The sequence below is a fragment of the Nipponia nippon genome, unplaced genomic scaffold (assembly GCF_047370975.1).
Source record: "Nipponia nippon isolate SJK-2023a ecotype South Korea unplaced genomic scaffold, ASM4737097v1 scaffold_2, whole genome shotgun sequence".
Taxonomy (NCBI): Eukaryota; Metazoa; Chordata; class Aves; order Pelecaniformes; family Threskiornithidae; genus Nipponia; species Nipponia nippon.
The window spans coordinates 54,753,964-54,779,584 of record NW_028262336.1 but is presented as its reverse complement, the minus strand read 5'-3'; positions in this window follow the sequence as shown (position 1 = coordinate 54,779,584).

The following is a 25,621-nucleotide window of genomic DNA, read 5'->3' as shown; positions in this document are numbered from 1 at the left end:
TAATGTCATAAATTCAATGTGCCTTTGTAGCTTCTAGGAGAGTCAGGGAGGGGATAGGCAAAACATTTAAAGTCCAAGATTGCAGCCTATGCTGACTCTTTTCCAGAAAAGCCTTACTCTGTAAGTAAACAATTTGATAAAAAGCTCTCAGTTTTGCCTAACAATTTCATATTAGATAACCTTCCCTGCTTAGAAATAACTCTTTTGGGAAGATAAGCATCTATCTGGAAGTCTGGAACTTCACTGGGAAGGTAGCTTGGGTGGGTAGACATCTGAATTCCTCTGTGGAGGAATCCAGCCTCTGGGAAGCCTCTTCCCAGCATACCGGAATGCTCAATCGTAATTGGTATTACAAGCAATTCTGTTCACAGTAGTCAAGTAGCCCAAGTAGCAATCATAGACTTCTAGCAATAAGATTTGACCTGGAGATAAGCAACAGCTCTAAGTCCTTAGTAAAGAGATTTGAAACCTTATCTCCAGTGCCTCCCTAGATTCTATGCCGCAGTATTTTGGAGAACATTGTCCAGCTTCCTACAGAAGGTATTTTGTAGCCAGAAATATGAGGATACTTGAGTCAGAGGATGAATGAATGAAATTATTTTAATTCAATCTTAAAGCAAATCTTTTGGTAAGAACATCCATGACTTTCCAGTTGGTCCAGGTTTCTAGAACTGCTTCTCCTTTTAAAATGTGAATGCTTGAGACTTTTGGGAAGGAGGAATGCGGTGTATAGCTGCTGCTGTCAGCATTTTTTCAGATGCCTGCACTGAGTCCCTAACAAGATACTGCAATCTGTTGAAGGAATGCTACTGTCATGCTTCAGTTCTTATTCTAAAGTTTGGCATTTCATACAGCTGGAGTTGTATCCATCACTACCTTTCAAACTTAAGACCAAGAGCTTAGACTAGTATCAGAAACAGGATGAAAACCATGAACTACATCTCCATATTCCCAAATAGAGTAGTTGCCCCCAAAATACTTTCCATAAATATCCTTTAATCTTTAGACCCTCTAGCATTCAGCTTTTCTCCTGTCAGGATGGAGGGGACCATTCCTGACTATCACTGCCAAAGAAGAAATATATGTGCTATGCTGCTTTTCAAAAAAATCGTACAATTTGCCCTGGGCGGTATGGTATTGTTGTTTGTTCCTTTTGTATTTTTTCATCCCCAGCATTCAGTGTTTTGGATTTGTACTTTGTTAGATGCTGCAATTATCCTTTAGAAAGAAATGGTATGTTTAAATTCAACAGCAACTTGTCTATCATTGCCCTTTACTTCAGCAAAACATTTTATTTCTAGGATTAACCACAAAATGCAAAGGATCCACTGTACCTGTATATAAATTCAAAGGATTTAAACAGGTTGACAGTCAGTCTTTTACAGTGGTGAGTTTTTCTGCTCATGCTTCGCAGAATGGCTTTGGCAATAGTTCTATAAATAGCATGTTTGTCAGTGAGTATGTAATGCCCATTTAAAAATCTTCAATGAAACTTTCAAGACTTCTATTAAATTTACTTCTTACAGGATTTCTGCAACTACTCATGGTATGTTTTCATGAATGTATCATATGTACATAATAATTTCATTGTTATATTTTTTGTATTTCTTTATCTGTAACTACTTATCATGTGCTTAAACTATGAGTTTTTGGCAACAGAGGCAATCTTCAATTTCATATTTATCTTGTGGATGGCACAATAAGTCCTGGAAATACAGAGGTATTGTAAAAAGCACTCCAAATAATAACAAATGAAATGCAGCCTCTTTCTGAACTTGTGTGAACTTAATGTATGTAAACTGAAGCATGTGTGTGGGCTTAGCAATGTAAGAAAAAACATACTAGCATTGAATTTATCTGATAGAAGCAGAAAATGTTTTTTTGATTAACAAAAACAGTGATTAGCAGAAAAATCATACTAGTTTTGCTTGAATTTGGTAAGCCATTAAAGAAGGGCTAAATTAAGCTGAAGTCACCAGTTAAATTAGAGCAAATTTGACTAACCTTCAAGTGGTGAGACTACTCTTCAAGACAGAGATTCAAGAGATGGTTCAGATAACATGGTATTTTCCCAAATCTGAAAAGATTTTTTTTATACAACTAATTTAGCAGAACCAACCATGCCTATAGTTTATACTTGTATTTTCATTTATCTGGTTTTGTGCTTTATTGGGGTATATGCTTTACTGTCTCTTATTTTTTTTTATTATTCTATCCATCTTCAACAAGAAGTACCATAATTTATTTCTAGACATGCAAAGACAACAACTCATTTACTCCCGACAGAACTGGAGTTTCTAGGAATGAATAAACCACTAGTGTGGGATTATATCAAAGAAAAACAATATTTAACAAGAAGAACATTATGTCACTGCAATGGCTCCCTGCAGCTTCAGCCAATTCATCTCGACATGGAACAAACCCATTCAAGAGTAATTTCCAATCCTGCTGCATGTACAGAACTCTGTGTGTACAGAATTTTTCATGACAGCAGCAGGACTAGATCTTGCCTTCAGAGGCAACTGGTGTCAGCCAGCAGATAAAAATATATGTAGAAAACCAACATATCCTCAACTTTCTTATGAGAATGTCCTAGTATACAGCAAACTGTGTGAATTGTGCCTATAGTGTAAAGTGGCTAACAGCACAGATATTTCTTTTCCTGATTTATTTTATGAAAGTATGTCTGAGCAGGTTGTGAAATCTGCTATGAAAGGATAAACAGTGGTTAGCCTGGTAGGCTGGTTTTTCACAATTGTGTGGAATATTCAATGTCTCCATAATTTTATATCTTTTTAACAATATGTGGAGATGTTCTCAGAGAGATATTTTCCTAATAAGTAAAACCATGTTACATTTTGTTTTTCAGGAGGCAGAATAAGTCACTTAATTCAAATAAGACACTTACTCTTCCCGATCAGCTGTTGGTATTGCTCTTGCTAGTAAGAAAGGTATCACTGTTGTTTTGTGTTTCTTTTTTTTCTAATTCTCATTATTTAGAGACTGCATGCTGAGTTTTCATGTCAGAACTGTGAAAGAGAGAAGGCTTCAGGCTTAAGAAGAGGATTATAGTTTTCACTAAGACAAAGACATTGCTTCATCCAAATCTCTCATAATAGAAGCTACTTCTGGTTTTCTTTTGTGTAAAATGTGGCCTCATTGCCAATGTAAACTCCTGTGACTGGTCTTAAGCCACTTTAAAAGAGAGTCTGCATATGAAAAATTGAGAAGAAATCAGAAAAAATGATAAGGATTACTTTTGCTCACAATATATTGTTTAAGGATGTTTCTTTTTGTGAAATGCAAAATCAACTGTTCTATAAAACCATATTTTATCTTACCAGTATCTATTGCATAAAAGACGTCATTTATGCATTTATAGTTAAGATTATATTACACTTTCATTATAATCCTTATTTTCAAGTTTATAATGCAAATTATTACCCAAGCATTCCAGTTCTTTATCTGCTTATATATTTTCCTAGAAGAAGAGAACTGGTTATTTGTAGATTTATTTGCAGTGCAGAGCTATTGAGGTTCTAATTTATACTAGCACATGGCTTGATCACAAAGTGCTCACTGTGGTTGTACTTTTGCCATGATATCCATGATTTGACATTTGAGCCTGTAATTGGCCACCTGGATCACATGCTGTGTAATTGTTGCTTGGATGACCTCATCTTCTGCAAGGGAATTTCACTTAATCATCTGAAATTGTTATATTCTCATTAAATCAGTCTCACTTGTGGGCCTGAATTTTGTCTTCTGAAAATACTTACACAAAAGAAACTTTCTTTTTGCAGTGTTAAAGGAATGTTGGTGTGGAAGTCCCTATTTCATTAAATCGATCTATTTGCAGCAGAAGCATTTTCATTATTTTAAAACTATACTTGAGGTTAAAACATAATCTCCAACAAAGACTATATTTTCTTTTCCATGACTACTTTTAAAACAATAATTAGTTAGACAAGGAAACTTACTGACCTTTTAATAAAACTGTAATTTGCATATAACTTTAAGAACATGTATCCTATGTTTCTACTCATCTTTGAGAGAGCCGTTATCCTAAATTTTGCCTGTGTACACTGTCTTAGCACAGGTATATACACACATTTCATAATGTATATATTTCATATTCTCATCTTAACATGATATTTCAGTATCACTTGCTCAGACAACAAGGAATCTAAAATAACTATTCTTTTCTGTAGTTTTCAGATTCTCAGGAACTAAAAAAAACCCTACAATGTTGTCAAGCTATGCTTCTTCCATATGATATGCAAATAACAAGGCTAAATTTCTTGTCCTGTTGAATTCAACAAGAATTTTGTTATTGATATGAGAAGGAAAAGAATTCGTCTAGCATTTTTAAAATTTATTTCTAACTTTAGTTAGTTACACCTAATTGATTTTTCCATCAGACTGAAGTAACTATTAGATTAGAACTAACAGTCATATCATATTGCTTTATGTATTCATTGCACTTATGTATAGGTTAAGGCTGGTCCAAAAAAAAAAAAAAAATCACAAGCTGGTTGCACACCTACAGTGAAGTCTCAGATACTGCTTAAAGTGTAGTTCCTCTACATTTTTAAGAAAATATTATTAGTTCTGTATTAAGAAACACTGCTTCTCTGAGTGAGTATTCCACCTCCAACCTAATTTTCTTTGCTGTTCAGATGATTTTCCTATTGCATTTCACAGTAACAACCAAATACTAAGTTCAGCTGTTAAAAATCCTTACTGAAGAGCCTTTCACAAAGAGTCGTAAGCTTATGGAGGATGCAGCAGTTCAGTCCATAGCCTTCTTGCTTTATAACCTACTCCTGTGTTGTAAGAAGAATGTATCGATCATGAAACCAAAGTTTTAAAAACATGAAATTGAAGGATGTCAGTACAAAAGGTGCAGTAGTGACATAGAGACTATTGTAGCTGACAAATACATATTTCCCAAACCAAATATGTTTAGTTCAATGTATTTTCTAATGGTTCTGAGATATGACACTTTCATTTATGATAGACTGTTCCAGAGCCTCCTGGCCATTGCTGCCTATTAACACAGAAGGGGTACAGCTGATAGAAACTGCTGTCAAGTTTATAAAAATAATGAAGAAGCTTCAGACATTTCATTTTCTACAAATTAATTCTCTGCAATCCATATGTGTTTTCTATAGTTCAACAAATCCTCTAAAGATGAATGCTTTCCTTTGAAATCAAATAGTATGACAATTGCCCATTTTCTTGTTGCCCAGGAGTCTCTATTGATTTTTTTTTCCTTCAGCGGTTAGTTTCTTCAAAATAAAAACAAATCTAATGTTTGTTGAATTCCAATTAGACCCAAGAAAGAAAATTTACTAGGGAAGATAGCTGAGAAACACCATACATCTTCATGATGCAGACTCATTTCCATGTGTCTGTTTGCGTTGTCTGCTTGCATTGAATCTGCCCTCTGGTTAAGATGAAAACAAATAAGAAATGCAAATATGTATTAAATTTTGTATCACTTGTTTTACTTTCTAATAATTTCAATAGACATTTCAAGTGAAAACTTACTTACCCAAAGGGGTAAGACATCATACAAACAGGTGTTAGAGAGACAGAACTTCCATATCAAAAAGGAATGTATGGTCTATGTAGTCATTTGGTTTTGGTTTTGGCGTTGTTTTTTTTTATGATGAGACTTATAACCACTGCATATCTTCTCACAAAATCTTGTTATTTGCCAAGATTCAAAGCATTCAAACATTTTCTCAATTAGATTTATAATCATGAGGAGATTTCAGTATTGCCTTCCACAGATTTAAAGCAATACTCCATGGTGGTATAAATGAGCTCAAGCTCAGGCTTTCACAGTCTCATACTCACTCTTCCTTTACTTTGACCTTGCATCAGCTGTGTTAGTTTCTGGCACTACATGCTGATCTGTATATTGACTCCGATACAGAAAAATTGACCTAGCGTCCCACAATTTCTGATCATGAACACCTACCCACAGAATTAATCTCTTGTTTTGTTATGATAACTTTGTAGATTAGTGGAAAAAAAGTTAGATATTGTGTGAGTTGGTTACAAAACTTGCAAATTTTAGTCTGTCTCCCAAAGCAATTAAGTTTTGTTGATAAATAATATCATTGCATAAACACTGTTGTTTCTTCAAACCTAAACCTGTGTGCAACTGGTTCGGACTGGAAGTTAAGGAGAATTTTCCCCCGAGACAAGACTATATGAGTCTAAAAAGAGTTTCCATAGGTACCACATTAACCATCAGAGAGAAGACTCTACCTATCATATGAGCATCTGAATGAGGACTGGTCACCCTTTCACTGGGTATATTTCCTGCAATTTCATGTATAAGTATTTCAAAGTGCATGCATGTATTTCAGGTACTAGAAATTGTCTTTTTTGTCTGATTGGACTTTGCAAAAGAAATATTAACAAAGACAGTTTCTCCTTTGTTTTCTTTACTTTGGTCAAGGTCTGCAAGCAGCATAGGTTATGTTTTCCTGGTAACATGGTGGTCAACAGAGCTGATCCAGGTAAAGAGCAAATCTACAAGAAAATTGCTCAGCTTTCAATCAAATCGCCTTATTGAGCCACTGATCCTTGCATGAACAGCAGCACCATATGGCTGTGGAAGTGCAAAGACAGATGACTCAGGGAAGTATGGGAAGAGAAAGAAAATGGACTTAAGCTGGTTTAATCTGAATTTGACTGAATCCTATGTAGGTTTGTATCTTTGTTATCTCCTTTTGGACATGATCCATTAAGTGTCATAAAAGACAATAGAATTGTAGTAGCTTTTTGTACTGTGAGACCCAAAACAGAACATGGTACTCCAGATGCAGTCTCAAAATTGTGGGGAAGGATCACTGCCCTGTACTGTTGGCTAGATTCTTGCTAATGCAGCCCAGGATACTATTGGCCAACTTTGCTGATAGGACAGCTTGCTGACTTATGTACAATTTGTCCACTAGGACCCTTGGACCCTTTTTTGGCAGAGCTGCTTCCTAGTCAGTTGGTCCTCAGTTTACACTGTTGCATAGGATTATTCCAACCCAGGGTCAAGACTTTGCTCTTCAGCTTTATGAGGTTCCTGTCAGCTCATTTCTCTAGTCTGTCCTGTCCCCACTCAATAGCAGCCCCACCCTCCAGAATATCAGATGTTTGTATATATTCACATATGGAGTGAAAATTTTTAATTAGAACTTCACTATCTTATTGATTTATTATCTATGTTATTTAAGAAAAAAAAAAAAATCTTTATTTCCTCAGTGCCTTATTCTAGAGATTTTGTTTGCTTCCTTACCATCAGAAAAGAGGACATACATTTCAGGCAAATTAGACTAGTAGTTTAAATTAGGTAAAAGAGGGTTTAGGAACTGGTATTGATCTATTTGCACCAGGAAAAATATTGTCAGAACAATGTTATCTGAATATTTCTCATAGATATCATCAACAAAATAAATTCCAAATTTCACCCTTCTTCAGCCAGCTCTGACATCTTCCTCTTCCTGGCCTCCCTTCTCTTACCTCCCTGAAGATTTAAGAAAAGGCTTTTTTGCTTATTTAAAAACAAAAAAAAAAAAAAGTGAAAAAAGCCTTCTTAGTTAGTTCTGAAGAAAAGCAGTATAACATAGACAATCCACAAAATCAAACTCTATTGCTGATCTTCCTTTTCTATAAAACAGTACTGCAGAAATTAGAACTTTTCTTTTGAGATACTGACAAATTGCAATACTGGAAAGGCCATCAGGAAAGGCCACCAACACTGTGACTTGTCAAAAGTGTTTGTATATTTTCATTATTTCTCCTGGGAAAAAAAAATGCTGGAACTCAATACAGAGATATAGACAAAACATTGCAATAGTTGCAGTTGAAGTCTATTTACATTTAAAGTCAGATGTCAAAGATTCACATGTGATCTGGCATAAGCTAGATGTTCTACTTGCCAGAATTGGCTAACCATGGTAGTTAACTAAATTTATTGTATACATCTCTCTTACCCTGGAATTTCCTTGAGTACTTAATTTGATATACTAATAAACACCTCTTCTGGACTGGTTTCTGGACAGGAAGTAGCCTCCAAGGTACCATGATATGATTCTATATAGGCAGATAGCCTGAACTCATCCTAATTTCTGTTGCAAACCTTGGAAAGGTAGATGCTGCCAGGTCTTCCGTAGCAGGTGGTAATTCTAACTTTTGTCTAAAACATTAGTGTGCCTAGAAGATTAGTGAGGGTACTCACTCAGAAAATGTAATCTGAGTCCTAAAACCTACTAAGAACTGAACACACATAATAAGGTCCTAAGTATATAAGGAAAAAAAAAAAAAACAAAAACCTTTCATGTTGTCAGGTAAGAAATATTCATGGGCTAGGTAAAGAAAATGTAAAAAAAGTAGGCTTAACATTTAGGGTTTCTCTGGCAAAGAACAAAACTGGGATTATCATCTTTCACAGAATCACAGAATCATTTAGGTAAGAAAGGATGCCTTGAGATCATCTGGTTCAACTTCACTGCTCAAGCAGAGTCATCTCAGGTAGGTTGTCCAGGAGCATGTCCAGTTGAGTTTTGAATACTTCCACAGAAGGACACTCCTAAACCACCCTGGACAATCTTTTTCAGTGTCTGATCACTCTTAAAGTAAAAAGTGTTTTCTTGTGTTCAGAGGGAACCTCCTGTGTTTCAACTTGTGCCCATTGCCTCTTGTCCTGTCACTGGGCACCACTGAAAAGAGCCTGGGTACCAGTTCTTTTCTACACTGCATCTGCTATTTATACACATGGATAGGATCCCTCGAGTCTTCTTTCTCCAGGCTGAAGAGTCCTAGCTCACTTAGCCTCTCATTGTATAAAAGATGCTCTTCCTAATGGAGCCCAGCCTTTAGCCTTGTAGAAATATTTAATCCAGTAATGTAAATGTATTTAAAATGCACATTTTCCTCCCAGGAAAGCACCCAAATTGCCAAAGTCGTATAATTTCCTCTGCTGTCTCACTTTCCTGCTTAACCAGAGGTTCACCTTCATGAGGACAGGATTGATGTCCAGTGTGCACAAGAAGGTTATGAAAAACAAGAGTTCAAGGCAGGGAGTGCTGGAAACTGTGGCTAAAAATCCTTGACGTGCCTTATTTCCTTTCTGTGTGCTCTGGCCACTGTGCTTTTAAGAAAATGTTAGCCCCCAAATACTTCAATAAACACGTATCTGAAGTCAATAAAGAACATTTACACTTCTTATATATTCTCTGTGTTTTCAGGGAATAGGCAGACCACATGTAGTCTAGTGCACTGCGTTACCTTCTTGAGGTGCTTAAGTTCCTTCTACAGCTGACAGATGGATGAGGGCTCCTAATTTAAACCTTGTTGGCTCTCTGGACATGCCCATCTTTTTGTCTACCAACTTTGTATTCACTTAGGTGGTTATATGCAAAAAAAAGTTAATTTTCCCAAAGTCATGTCAGTTTTGCCCACAACAATAATTGGTAAGCATTTTCCCTGTAATTATCTTGACCCATAAGCTTTCTCATTCCTGTTTTTCCTATTTTGTTCTTCTGTCCCACTGAGGAGGGGAAGTGAGTAAGTTTCTGGGTGGGAGTTTGGCTAGTAGCCAAAGCTAATCCACCACAGCATGAAACTCTACTGAAGGAAATAATGTTTTTCTCAGTAATTCAATTCCTCAGTCTGGAAAAGAGATAACTTCAGGGAGATATCCATCTAAGCTTCACCAAAAGCAAATGTTTTACATTTAATGTCATTATTTTATGCAGGCTTTAACACTGCTGATTAAGTGGCACAGTTTCTTATAGCATTCTATTTTTTCTCTGTCAGAGATCTGCTGCATTTTCAAGCAAAGGAACACAGTCACTTGAAGAATGTAGTGTTAACATTTAAATCAGCATACTGGTAGACAGACTTGTACAAAAAATTTAAAAGCAATCTTTTAACAGTTAAAATAATGAGTTTTACAATGGATTTTACAAAGAAAAAAAAAAAGTTTTACAATGGATTTTACAAAGAAAAAAAAAAAGAATCCAGGGTGTAGATATAGAATTTAAAACACAATTAGTTAGGATATTGTTGTAGCTGGGGGGGGGGGGGGAACAAATAGAGAAATCTGTATCAACATGCGTTCTCAAGTGTCTCCATCTGTCTTAAAATAACATTGTTTTAGAGGTGTAAGAGGGCCTTACTATGGTTCATGTAAGCACTTTGCCCCCAAATCCCTCTGCTCCTCAATTTCTTCTTCACTAGTTTTGGCAACCATGTGAAGTTACTGTATTATACTGAGAAAAAGAGAGTGAGAGGAAGGACCCTGCAGAACTGGAACCACATGAGGTTGTTTATAGTCTATTCATTAGTGTTAGGAACAGTAAAAACCAAGTAACTTAATTGCACTCTTCCAGTGGGGTCACTGAAAGCTCTGTGGTTGATCAGAACTATTTGTGTAACCAATGCAAATGGAAAGGGAAACATTACAGGTCATAGCCTGTGCATCAAAAAGTTACTTGCCTGGAGCAAACTTTCACACTATGCGAAAGAGATGTTCAGCCCTGATGTTGGCCATAAGGCACTGGGAGTGTGTGACTGGAAAGAACTCAGTTGTGGTGCAACAACACATCCCTCAGCAATGTGAAAAGTGAATGGAAAAACTCAGAACAGACACATACCAAGCCTGCAAGGTCAGTGGGCCCTGGCCTTAAGTCGGGGAATTACAGTAAAAAAAGTGAAGGTTTTAATACACAAACTGTATGGATAGCAGACAGAAAGAGTTGAGCACTGTTCACTGCCCACTGCCTATGACTCTCTACTATCAATATGTGAGAAAAGAAATTGGTATCTTAGATCTGGTCTTAGTTTTGAATAAAAAAGGAAAGATATTGACAAATGGGATTTACTGATTGGTGCGGTCACTATAAGTAAGGGAAAACAAAATAGTAATTTGCAGCAATTAGGATTAGCACAGAAACAGAAGTAAAAACATAAATAGTACCCTGCCTTGCTAAAAAAGTTGACATCTGGATCATTAGCAAAGTATTAGAAACAGAAGACGTAGAGAAACTGCTAGCTATTTTCTCAGTTCAGGATGGATTTTCTAAGCTATCACTATCAACACAGGGAAGAAAAGGGTGAGATCAGGATGACAGACTAAAAGCATTTTTCCGTCTTTGGAAACGAGCAGCCCAGTCCCTAAAGAGAAGAAGTGGTGGTAATACATGAGGAATAAACATCAAAAATCAAAGAAGGACAGGATGGATAAAAAATCAAGGAAGGATATCAACTAGCATAGGATGCCGCCCTGCCAGGAGCTGAACCACTTGCTACAGTAATTACCCAAAGTATTAGGAGTACAATCACTTTTCCAGTTGGAGACTTTGAAATAAAGCAGATACTACAAAATGAAGTATGCCAGAGCAAATATAAGATCATAAAAGACGATACAGAAATTATAAGGGCAATCAAAATTGGCTGTAATGGAAGGGAAACCAGGGGTTATTTAGTCTAACATGTACACAAACAAGGAGTTCAAGGGTGGAGAAGAACGTTAAAAAGGATTCTGCTTACAGAACAGTGATGAAACATCAGAAAAGATGACAGAATGTGGTAAAGCAACTCTTTGCATAGGTTAATGTGGTTACCTGTGTTAAAATCAAGTATGTTTGTTATCAAGAAAATAACTGGTCCATGGGCAAGAATTCAAACAGATTTTATTGTTCCATTACCTATAACTAGAGATGGAAAAAGTATTGCTTTGCTATAGTTGAGCCATATCGAGAATGCTTCCACAAAAACAGTGTGAAAAAAAGAAAAAACAACCTATGAAATTTAAATTGGGTGAGATCAGGATGAAATTCAAGGGGTTTTTTATGGTTACAGTTGTAGTATAGGTGGGAATCAGGGCTGTGCCTGTGTGAGTATCCAATGCACTCAGTCAGCAGTTCCCTGGGTGGTGGAGGAACTCCACAGAGTCTCAGCCTAGATGAGGCAACAGGCTGGTTTGAGACAGCAGACTAACTGGAGACTGACTGAAGTCCTACCCAGCTCCACAACAAAGTGTTTGACTAATTGTTGTATGTCCTTTTCAAGTGGGAGTTTCAGTTACTTCTGCAGAATGCTTCAGGCAGTCCCTACTTTCTACAGACCAGTTGAGAGACATTATTTATGTGTTTAAATGTGTCGATTACTACAGTCCCAGCAACTCCTCCAGACAGCTCCTGCTGCATAAGTCACCAAACTGTGCACAAGTACTTGCACACAGTCAGTAGAAACCGTTTTTTGCAGATACATAAATGGTCACACAGGACAGTCTTTTGTAGTAAGCAAGATATTTATGATATGTTCTTTACACAGTTTAAGATAACCAACAGAAATATTTTAAGATAACCAACAGAAATGGATCGTAGATCAGTTAGAGTGATCACATAGGAGCACAGGCTGATTGTAACAATCCACTGGAACAACTGAAGGATATGGCAGTCCAAAAGACATTGATTCAGATCAAAGTTCCTATTTAACAGCTCCATTAATCAAAGACTTTTCTGAAATTTTTGGTGTTAAAAAAGATGCCACACTGTTGGTCAAGCACATAGGTCCACGTAAGCAGGGAGATTTAATTAAACATTACATTAAGCTTAGAGAGCTTACATGGTCAGCAACCAAGGAAAAGACTGGGGTAAAGAATTCCTAGTCATCTTAATGTCTGCATGACTGATCCTGCAACATGTGGATTTTGTCCCCATATGGCAAAAACTGGCTAATAAACGAGAATCTCAGCAAAGGGGGAGTGATAGAAAAGCATCAGATGAACAGCAGATGTAAATAGGAATAGCTATCCAGATAAACCCCTAGTCACATCAAAACAAACAAACAAACAAACCAGAAAGAAAAAAAGACACACAAACCCACAAAGGAGATTTGGAAAATATGTAAACCATAGCATATAGGAATTTGAGGTATGTACAAACATTACAGTGAAACCTTCTGTGGACTTTCTAGGAAATGGCAAGGTACCGTTATATCTCTGGAAAAAAGCCAGTTCTACAACGTGTCAGGCAGAAATAACAAAACAAAGAATAAACCAGCCTTGGAAGACACAGTTCCATATAAGGATCTGGAAAAGTGCATAACGATTTTGGCAGGGCTTTTTCACAAGGTCTCACAATGAATCCTTATAAGCAACAGGGCATTTACAGCTTTGGCTGGGGGGTTGGAGCACATAACATACCAGGAGAGCTGGGAGAGCTGGGTTTATTCAGCCTGAAGAAACATGGGCTAAAAGGAGATCTACTTGTTTTTTTTGACTACATAGTGGGTGCTCATAGAGAACATAGAGACAAAATTTTCTCGGAGATGCACAGCAAAATATAAGTAAAAAAAAAATATTGCAGCAAGGGAAATTCTGTTTGAATATAAAGAAATGAATCTTCACCATGAGGCTGGCCAAATACTGGAACGGGCTGCCCAGATGGGATATGGAAACTTCTCCCTTGGAGATACTGAAAACTCAGCAGGACAAGGCACTGAGCAACCTCATCTGTCTCTGTAGCTGGAACTAACTTTGAAGCTGTCACTGCCTTGGCTTCCAAAGGTCCCTCCCAAATTAAATTTGCCCGTGTTTCTCTGGAATGAATTAAAAGAAATCAGAAACACAAGGGAAAAATTGGTGAAGATTCAAAGAAAGTGTGAAGAGTAAGGAATCATACATGTTGAAATAAATAAGAGTAAGAAATTAACACAACTGAGAAAAGGTTCCTAGCTGTAAAGAAAATAAAAATTCTTCCATGTCTACACATTTCAGAGTACCTCTTAATGGAAGCACTCGACCACTTACATGGTAGATTTTTATGTTAAGGTAGACCTTTAAATTTTATTTTAATGGAGCTCAAGCAACATCAGTATTTTCTATCTACAGTTCCTATATTTAAGGTGACATTGTTGTGGAGTCAGAGATACTTTGGAAATATTAATAACTACGTCTGTAAGACATTCACGTAAAGAAAGTGATGTTAACTTTTGTAAGGCAAAGGACCTCCTTTCATGTGCAACTCTGTAGCCTGTCACTTGTAATACTGCAACGTCTTTCACTTCTATTTTGTAAACTCACACCCTCCCTCTCTTTGGCTGCTGTGGCAGTGCTTTACCCCTGTATCCAAAATGCTCATGTCCTCATGACCCTGAACTTGCATAAAGCTTAGTAGATAACAAAGTAATTATTAATAAATAGCCAATAAACATTGTTCACATAAAATTTATGCACAAAGCTTAGTAGCCAGTTAGAGTATGCAACATCTGCACCCACTCAAAACATTTTCCAATCAGTGCCATCAGCGTAATGAGCAAGAGCAGCCAGTAGGGAGATTGATAAAATTCATGAAATCTGGAGAGGAAACACAGAAGACACTCATCTGTGGGGATCACAGCACATGTGTTCCCAGCTGGACACTGAAAAGTGTTTTCCTTTTTCTCTTCTATCTCTTTTCTTTGAGTTGTTGGACTTTTCGGGTATATTTTCTTGTTTTGGGCTTTTGTTGGGAGCAGGGGAGATGGTCCACAAAAGTAACCTAGGCTGTTACTTTCAATGTCTGCCATCAGCTATAGATATTCTTGGTCCTCTACACGTCCATCTTTTCTGTAACAGTAAGAAATAAATCCGTGTTGTATTAGTAATTGCTGGATGAACTAGTCAACTGCCTTTCAGATTTTATAATTGCTGTATGAGAAAGAGACTAAATAAGATCAGAACAAACAGATGAGTTTAATGTCCTTACCACAGATCATCATTGTATCTTGAGTAACTATAAACTTTCTAGAAGCTTGTTCCATAGTTTGATTTTCCTTAGAGCTGTGCATGTATTATTTAACATGAAATCTAAAATTTTCCTGCTTCTTCGTTTCTACTCTTTAGCCTGACGTCTTTCTGAGATAAATTTCAGTAATAAAGAACAGAATTTTTAGTTCAAACACCTATGCCCTTAATGAGTACTTCAGAGTTTAAGAGAGTGAAAAACTCCATTGTCACCTTTACAGTTAAAAAAGAGATTCACCTAATCAGCATGGGGATAATAAAGGTTATATGAGCATAATTAAATACTAGATTGAGTCTTGTGAACATCAGACACCCCAAATGAATTGCGGATGAAAGAAATGTGAGAAAATGTGATTCTCTTCTTGTATGGAAACCAACAACCAAGAGTTCCAAAAGAATTTATTTTTTTAAAAAATGAAAGGGACATTTTGTTATAGATGGCCTATAAACCTGCAAGGGAAACTAACTCCATAATTTCAGTAAATGTTGTAGTAGAGACTAATTATCCTTATTCACCAGTCATCCATTTATGTTTCATCTTGCATAACGTTTCATAGATGGAATATTTGCCTCGGTTCTTTTATAAGGGGTATTGCTTCACACTTTCCCTTCAGTAAGCTGGACTATTTTCTTTTGAAAGCCACAAAAGTTATTGCTATTGAATCCTTAAGTTAATAACATAGAGGGTTTTTGTTTTGGTTTTTTTTTAAGAATCTAAATTATATTAGGAATGCCTCATACTCATAACTGAAGCATTTCTAATTCTCTTTGTATAGCAGAAATGAAGGGTACCTGGAACATGTGTTAACCAGGATGGACTGGTTAGCCATGGACTGTTTCCAGACTCTTGAACTTTCGGAAATGGCACCATTTCAATAACAAAGAAAAACAAATGGAAAAAAATCATCAGTACAAAACATATTTCCTTTGGAAAGAATTTTCCAAATTTTCACATAGAAAAAAAAATCCTCTGGACTTTTTAAAACAGAATTGCTGGGGTCCTTGCAGGTGTGGCAAGTGACCTCTACTTGCTAGTAGACAGCTTATTACATACCTTTGTAGCTCAGGGAAATCCTGGTACTCAAGACCTTCCGGCACTCTTCTTAGCTGCAAGAACTTCAAGAAAACTCATTAATCCTGCAGCGGTCTGAAAGCATTACAGTTCCTGGGAGTGGGACTGATAAGTGAGACAAACTTTGAAAAAACTGCATGATTTTCACAGAATTTTTTTGCAAAATAAATATGTCCTCACTGAATGCTTTCATTTGACTAAATGACCAAAGACATTTTTGCACCAGGACACAGCTGATAAACATTTCACAAGCACTTTTTTTTAAATTAAAAAATAGCAATCAGTTTTTCTCTCAACAGTTGCAACTTCAAATACTGAATTTCAAATTCCTTTTCAGGAAAAGTATTCCCTCATTTTTGCACTTGACTTTCAAAACTGAATTCAGTGTCTTAGCTGGAAATCTGATTTTCTTGGATCAAAAATATGCCCAGTGGAAGTAACTGAGAATTCACCTGAGAAATTGGCATTTTGAGTACAATGAAATTGCAAGAAATATAAAATACCCTCCTTGAAGACCTTATAACATGTCTTTACCATGAACTCTTTTCAAAAACACGTACGTATGCTGTTCATCCAGTATATATTCACTTATGTTTAATAAGGATAATTATTTAGTGTCCATCTATGGCAGTTTGTTTTCTATCAAATGGTATCTCTTGCACATAGACAAACCAAACACAACAGAAATACAACTTTTTAAATTTACCCATTTGCTCAGCTTCGAGAGACACCACTCTGATAAGAATAACTTAGATAAAGTTTTAAAACATGTTTGTTCTTGAAAGGTGCTGTGGGTTTTCTACACCTGTATGAAATGATCTGAAAGAATTGTTGTATGATGACTTTTACAGGATATGGTTCAGTGATCATATCTCTGCCAAAAGTGCTATTCAGGCCCTCAGGCTAGGTGAGGTTATATCTGTTCTTAACTTTACCTTTCCTATCCTTGGCATAACCCAGCTCAGTCTCTGTTCTGTGCTGTGGTGCTGGATCAGTGCTAAGTGTACCTATTCCCTTCATTTGTTCTCACAGATGCTTGTGCATTAAAGTGCTCTCCAGATGAGCCTGGACTCTCTTTAAGCTCTGTGGTTCATTAAAATCTAAGACCTCAGCATGAGCCACACAGAACATGAGACACATCTGCTGAATAATCACGTTTTGAGCTCAACTATGTGAACTTGCCTTGGGCAATTGCAAAGCATGACGCTTGATTATGATAAATGGGAATAGAACAAGTTGTCAAGATGATACCACTGCAGTTGAGGTACACAAGTACACTCATAGATTTATTAGTTTAGACAGTCAATAGGATGGCAGAGAAGAGACTGCCAGATATAGAACCGTTATTTCAGCCTGACAATTCAGCCCATATCATTTTACTTTAAGGAATCTCATTCCCACATTCCAGCAAACCTGCTCCCAAATTGGATTTATTAACACAAGTCAAAATGTCCAACAGTATGAAATAAAACAGTGTATTCACAAGGCAGTTTAGCATAAGATAAGCCAAATTAACCAGCAACAGCTCATATCAGCCCTATTGGCTACTCATACTCTGGTGACTGATTCAATCCCCTGTTGACTGTTTAAGTCAGTTTGCCTCCAAAAGTACACTCCTAAATTGTATAATCCATGAATTCAGGGCTCTTTGGAAGCTGGCCCTATGGCTGTAAAACCAGTAATCATACAGATGTTGAAATGACAGGATGAACATTCGAAAAGAAACAGTTATGGCTAGAAGCTGGAAAAATCAATAGAAATGTCACAAAATGCAACATTTTTTTCAAATATGAATGTCTCCATATATTTAGGAAAAAAATAATAATGTGATAATTTAAGTATTCAAATCTACATTTACTTTAACATTTTATGTGTAAACAAATGTTAATGAATTTGGCAACATTTTATTTTTAAATGGTGTTACGACACCTGCTGGACTCTGCACCCATTTCTGAGACATCATTTGTATTCTTGTTCTATTGAGAAGAGTTAACAAACCTAATTTAGCTTGAAGCAATTGTTTTGTTGTTCCAGTTCAGTGAGAAGTTTTAAGTTTGGAAACTAAATTAGATTTTGGGAAATATAAAGTTCAAATACTGAACATAACAGATTATCAGCTTTCTGTGATACACAGCTATCTGGAAAGAAGAGCCCTGAAAAATAGATTCTAGAAGTTTGTCCATGTTTTCATAAAAAAAAAAAATGCCCAGATCTGATCACTATCACTGATTCTGTCTATACCAAACCCATCAGCAATATAACTTTTGGATAATTTACTGGAGCCATTTGTAAATCATGGATAAGTAATGGATTACCGCTGTGTGTATATGTTTGCATAGGTTGGCTGTTTCTTTTCATAGGTTGAATTTTGGCAGACATCTCAAAATCTTTTAATGTAATAGTACTTTCTAGAAAGGTTTACTAGGAAACATCCCTATGGAAATTGCGCCATTGATCTAAAATGCTTTACCAAGTATAAGTATCATCCTCTCTTCATCAGAATGCAAACCAACTCCTTTCACCTGTCTCTGTTCATGTTCAGGCCAACTGTATGAGATTCAACAAGGCTAAGTGCCGGGTCCTGCACTTGGGTCACAAGAACCCTGTGCAACGCTACAGGCTTGGGGAGGAGTGGCTGGAGAGCTGCCTGGCAGAAAAGGACCTGGGGGTGTTGGTTGACAGCTGGCTGAATAAGAGCCAGCAGTGTGCCCAGGTGGCCAAGAAGGCCAATAGCATCCTGGCTTGCATCAGGAATAGTGTGGCCAGCAGGACTAGGGAAGTGATTGTCCCCCTGTACACAGCATTGGTGAGGCCACACCTCACTACAAGAAGGACATTGATGTGCTGGAGCATGTCCAAAGAAGGGCAATGAAGCTGGTGAAGGGTCTGGAGCACAAGTCTTATGAGGAGCAGCTGAGGGAACTGGGGTTGTTTAGTTTAGTGAAGAGGAGGCTGAGGGGAGACCTTATTGCTCCCTACAACTACCTGAAAGGAGGTTGCAGCGAGGTGGGTGTCAGTCTCTTTTCCCAAGTAACAAGTGACAGGACAAGAGGAAATGGGCTCAAGTTGTATCAGGAGAGGTTTAGACTGGATATTAGGAAAAATTTCTTCACCAAACGGGTTGTCAGGCACTGGAACAGGCTGCCCAGGGAAGTGATTGAGAGTCTCCATCCCTGGAGGTATTTAAAAGATGGGTGGACATGGTGCTTGAGGACATGGTTTAGTGGTGGACTTGGCAGTGTTAGGTTAACGGTTGGACCTAATGATTTAAATGTTGATTTAGATGTTCCACTGATGATGAATGAAACAATTCATTCATTAGTTCTTTGTACTGAAGTTCCCTAAAACCTAATCCTACAGTTTCAGTCATTTCAGTGTTATTAAACCCAGAGATCAACAGACAATGGAAAATTGGAGAGATATGGTTTTGATGGATGGACTGTTAGGTGGATGAGGAACTGGCTGAACGGTAACATCCAAAGAGTTACAGTCAACAGCTCGGTGATGAAGGGGATACCAGCAATGAGTGGTGTCCCTCAAAGTTCTATACTGGGACCAGTACTATTTAATACCTTCATTAAAGGCATAGTGGGATTGAGCTGACCCTCAGCAAGTTTGCAGTGGCATCAAGTTGAGTGGTGCTGTCAGTTTGCTAGAAGGAAACGATACTATCCAGAGGGACCTTTGACAAGCTTGAGTGGGCCTATGCAAGCCTCATGAAGTTCAACAAGGCCAAGTTCAAGGTCCTGCACCTGGGTTGGGACAACCCCCAGTATCAATACAGACTGGGGACGAATGGGTTGAGAGCAGCCCTGCAGAGAAGGTCTTGGGGGTACCGTTGGATGAAAAATTGGACATGAGATGGCAATGGACACTTGCAGCCCAGAAAGCTAATTATATCCTGGGCTGCATAAAAAGCAGCATGGCCAGAAGGTTGAGGGACGTGATTCTCCCCCTCTATTCCACTCTTGTGAGACCTCACCTGGAGTACTGTGTCGAGCTCTAGCATCCACAGTACAAGACAGACATGGACCTGTTAGGATTGGTCCAGAGGAGGGCCATGAAAATCGTAGAGGGCTGGAACACCTCTCCTATGAAGAAAGGCTGAGATAATTGAGGTTGTTCAGTCTGGAGAAGAGGAAAGGGGACTTATAAGAAAAACAGAGACTTTTTACCAAGGTCTATAGTGATAGGACAAGGGGCAACTGGAAGAGGGTAGATTTAGCTTGGATATAAGGAAGACATTTTTTATGATGAGGATGGTGGGACACTGGAACAGGTTGCCCAGGGCTGTGGATGACCCATCCCTGGAAATGGTCAAAGTCAGGTTGGACAGGGCTTTGAGCAACCTGATCTAGTGAAAGATGTCCCTGCCCTTTGTGAGGGGTTGGACTAGATGACCTTTGAAGGTCCCTTCCAACCCAAAACTTTCTATGATTCTATGAAATATCTCAGGCATAGAAAAATTTCTAGTCTGATTCCTCCCCCCCGACATTTCCAATTTTAACTGTGAAAAACAAAGATTTAATCTTTTAAGATGCAAGTAATTAATTTTATTTCTTTTTCAAGCTATGACATTTTAGTTACCTATTTTATATAGGTACTTATCTAGTTACCTATTTTAGTTACCTATTTTATCTAGTTATCTTTTTAATTATAATATCTGAAAATTTTTAACCATAAATAGAAGGAAAACTGCTTCCAAAAATGTCTACAGGCATGTCTGTATATTCTTTTGTATTCAGAGTATTTTCCATGGTTTGGATGCAAGTGTTTACATTAAGTGACTGCTACCTGTGTTTCAGGATGGACCTTCACACCATGGACCTGTATGTCTTTTCTTCCAATAGGAAAAAACCTAGTGTGGAAGAGGGCAAAATTATGTATTCAGTAGGTCCGTTGAACTAGATCAATAGGGGACCAAAGCTTGGGATGCAAAATTACATGCATGTGCCCTACAGTTAGGAAAGTGCCTTAGGAGTTGCTGGCAGACTCATGACAGTAATTACCATCATACCTTCAAAATTCTTAGACTTTAAGATTTACGTTTCAGAGAAGAAAAAAAAAAAAGTCTTGTTTTTAATTAAAGATTTTAAAGAAAATGTCTGATTTCTTCTGTTAGAACTCAGCAGTCATTAGTGTAGTTCCACTGGAAATTAAGTTGGCCTGTTGTGCTCTTCCCTGGCTTAAAAGCTGGAATACTAAAAGCCAATAGATCTATTTTTGATCAGTCGGACAGTGTGAATCTAATACATTTCTATTAACTTCAGTGGTTTTACTGTATTTTTGTATAATGGAGATCAGAATTTGTCTTCTGGTTTGAATGTAATTTAAAAGAATTGCGCAGAAAGAAAAGGCAAGTAAAGATGCTGTCAAAAGGTTAGAAAAATCAATTGGCAGAGCAGAAAATGAAGTAGTAAAAAGGGTCTTAAGAAACCCAAAAGATAAAATGTCATTTTGAAATGAGAGAGGGGAGTTCTGCTGAGAAACTGTAGATCATGGCACAAGTTATCTGAATGAACAGACAATCAGCCCCACGGCTGCTGGAAGACGATGCTGCACAGTTGTGTAATGTAGACTTGTTTGCACCCTTGGAGTAAGTTACTCCAGTAACTTCTGAGTTAATTAACTCTCCTTTGACATGTGAAAGTGCTGAAAAGAGGCTCCCTTTCCATTAAAACACATACCTTGTGTTTTCTTTGCTGTTTAACTAACCATAAATTTGGCAGTCATATCCTTTTCCTTACATGAAGTCAATGATATTATTTAGTATTTTCCTATCTGTTGACATCTGTTGATGCAAGTAATTTTTTATTTCAGTTAAAGGTATTTATGTATTATGTGGAAAGTTATACAAAATCATTTCCTCAGACTATGCTAGAGTATGTTGCATTATAAAGACTGTCATTTAATTATTATCTAATAGCTGTTACAGTCTTAAAGTTTCAAAATTTTTTACATCTTTTCTTGCATATTTTATGAAAGTGTATCCTTATTTTAGATGAGATCTTCTTCAGTATTTTCACATGGATTTGAATTAGGAATCAGCTCTTAAATGCAATCAATGCATTAAAAATATTATTATAACAGTCATTTCCTTTAGTGAAAAAATGCATGTGATCTTGATTTTTAGTTATAATTCCACTTACCAAGACTAGTCCTGATCAATACAGTTTTTCTTTTATTTCTGTAAGCTTAATCAATGTAATTATCATATGAATTCCTTATTGTATTAAGTTCAGGTTTAGATGAAGTTTGAATCTTAGTTCACTTTTATCCGAAACTCTCTTTTTAAATCTATCAACTGGCAGCAGATTCTGGTATTTATAGGACGCTGTCTGATTTTAAGAGTTATTTCCCTTTTTTATTTGAAAAAGAGCAGAACCCTTCCTACTGTCTGGTAGCTTTAGAACTCAACAAGATTAATTGTAGCTGTTGTAGAACCCTTTATATAAAAATACTGAATAATTTTCCCTTCACATAAATTATGTCATCTAATGGAAGGTCTCTATGTACAAGGACCCCACATCATCAGAAAAGGGCATGAATTCCCATCATAGAACCTTCAAGAACTCTTGAAATTAAGAAATCTCCATTAAATTCATTGCCAGTGGAAAGTATTAGCCTCTGAAATATACAAATTCTAGTTTTCATCATATCTATTAGTGTAATTGTCCAGTAACGTAGGACTGTGTGACAAGAACCCTTTAGGGTTAGCAACCAGGGAATTTGTCTGGAACCACTGAATTAAGCAAGATACTAGTAGATCACCTAGTCTGCAGGTAGAAGGAACAACTGTAAGGCTTGTCATTAAAATGAGGTGAATGCATATGTTAACAAGAGAAGGAATTCAGCTGTCATCTTAAGTGTTTACCTAACTTTTAGGGCTTCTTTTTTCTTTTTGTCTTTTTTTTTTTTTCCCCAAAGGTGAAATTGTAGCTGCTTTTTTTCCACTAACTGGATTAAAAGTATGTTTATGGTGTATATCACATGGCTGTCAAGTACCATTACATTTCTGGATGGCTTGTGTTGAACTCAATCTCCATGAATTTTGTTGAAAAATTAAGTTTGGCCTAATTGTTGACTGCACTTGTTGTCAATACGTTCAAAGATGGCTCTATTGTTACTTTTAAACATATTCTGACCATTGAGCAGAAGGGCAAATTTCACTTTATCTGAAGTAGCTGGCAGAAATGTCACTTGAAGTCTTGTGAAAACATTGTTTGAAATTTCATAATGAAAAGGTCATAACATGTTATCAGACACTTTGCAGAGGGAACCAAAACAAATTAAATCCTAGTTTAAAAAAAAGCTAAATTGAATAGTAATATTACCATATCCAAGGAAATGCAGATTTGTGATACTGACATTAAGCAGCGATCTTAATTCAAAATTAATATACAGGCTGTTGTGTTTTTTCCCTACAATAATAAAATTCTTATTGATGTAAAACAAGAAGGAAACTAGAGAATATGAAATAATGTCTGAATCTAAATATACTTTACCTGACATCAAGCAAACAGCAGTCATAGATCCCGCAGTTGTATTCTCAAAAACAAACCCCAAAAACTGACCCATACCCATAAAGATGTTCACTCATTAGATCAAATTCAGGGACTGACCTGTTTACAAGGACTTGCATGTTTATATATAATACTTCCACTTACGTCACCCCAAAATAAATGAAAAGTAAAGTATATATTCTATTGCTTTGCCTACCTCCTACCAGGTTCTGAGGTAAAAGTTTGAAAAGAAATGTTTCTTGTTATTGTAAGTTGACATCACTGTGAAAAATGCAAAATATCTAGAAAGAAATCACATACTAGTGGAGTCACAATTTCTTTAATGACATTAATTAAAGTTTACTATGCCAATTGGGCATACTTCATGTTTATACGCCAGTTTTGACTGGTATGTATATAACAGGCAGGAGTATAACTGGTGTGTAACTATTGTATACACCATTTTTATACACTTTTTTTTTTTTACACTATTTTGAAAAAAAGAATTAAAAAAAAAGAAAAAAAATCCTATCCCATGGACATTGGTTATGCAATACAGAAATCTAATATCAGAGTTCAAATCTGCACTGTACAGCTGAAGTTTTTATTTATATCAGCACTGCCAATGAGGTCAATAGAACAGCCCTATTAATAGGTACACCAACACATAGTTGATGAAGATAAATTAAAGTATTGGTCTTTATTTTTCTTCATTTTTCTTCCTTTGCACATGGTATGGTTTTAAATTAAACTATGTATTGATGAGCAGAGTAGATTTACTGGTGAACACCAGAGACGTTTAAAGTACCATAAATACCTCCCGCCCTGAATGCTACAGGATAGTCCAATGTCTGCAGTCATAAGAATATATATATGCACATTCCCTTTCCACTTTTCTTTGCAAATTGTATTAAAGAATTTTCATTGACTGCTTTATATCTTGCTACACCGACTGCTTTTCTAATACATGTTCAAATACGTGTACATTCAGAATAAAGCTAAAAATGTTTTCCAGAATTGAAAATCTGAGCAGATTTTTCCCTTTAGGTGTAGACAAGGCTCTCCTCTGATATCAGAGCAGAGCTAGTTTTGAATTTACTCTTGACTCTCTCCCAGTTTCTTGCTCTGTACCAACATAAAATTCTTGATGTGTGCAGAGATCAAAAAGCATTGATTATATCGGTTTTAGGAAGAGGTCAGCAGCCTGAGGAGTGCTCCTGGAAATATAAAAGAAAAAAATCTAACTGCAGATCCAGGGTTTCTGAAGAACAAATACTCTCTTCCTTTCATGAGTGATCACAGAGAGCTAGAATCCATTTGAAAACAGTACCAACAGTAATGTTTATGTTTAGAGAACCCAGTGACACTTTTCTACTCAAATGCCAGCCAGCAAATAATGAGCAAACGAAACAACCAATAAGATAACAAAAATCCTCATAGCAAACCAAAATTCATAACACCAGGATGCATTCAACATTTAGATTAAAAAAAAAAGCCTGTAAAAAATCTACACTGTAATACTTTCTCAAAGTTTTTTTCTTTTTACAGTTGCATTGCCTCTATGTGGACTAATTTTATAACCTTTTTGTTTAATGTTATTCCATAAACTTGGAATTTCAGCACCTATACAAACATGCACCAAATAACACATATTGCATTGTATGTCAGTAGAACATAACGATGAAATGTTCAGTACCACTTGTTTCATTCAAATAGTTCCTTGAGAAGCTGGTTAATGTAGTCAGATTTATTGGAGATATAACACCATACAGTGTAAAAGAGATTCTGTGATTCTCCAGATATTACTAGTGTTTGTACATGGAGTCTTGTCAGTGCTTCTTTGAATCCTGCTTCTGTCTCCAGCATGGACTATCTTTTAAAATTTACCTGACTTATCTTTTAACTTATAAACAGAATGAAAACAACAATCACACCTTTACATATTACAATTTATTTTTTTTTTTTATTCCTCTAGTGCTAGCTGAGACCGTACTTACCTGCAGAACATAATTAAGTTCTAACTACAGAAATTTCTTGGCCAGAAATGGCCAAGTGTATTCGGTGGTTCAGTTTTTTTTAGTGATGTATTTCAATTTAATATTCTGAAATAATTACCACCATTAAGATTGGTTTTCTTTAAGTGTAAACTGCAAATTTGGCCATTGTCATCTGAACTGGAAGAGGAGTAAGACCTAACATTTTCTGCAGACTTTATTATGGAGTTACATCTAGAGAATGCATAAA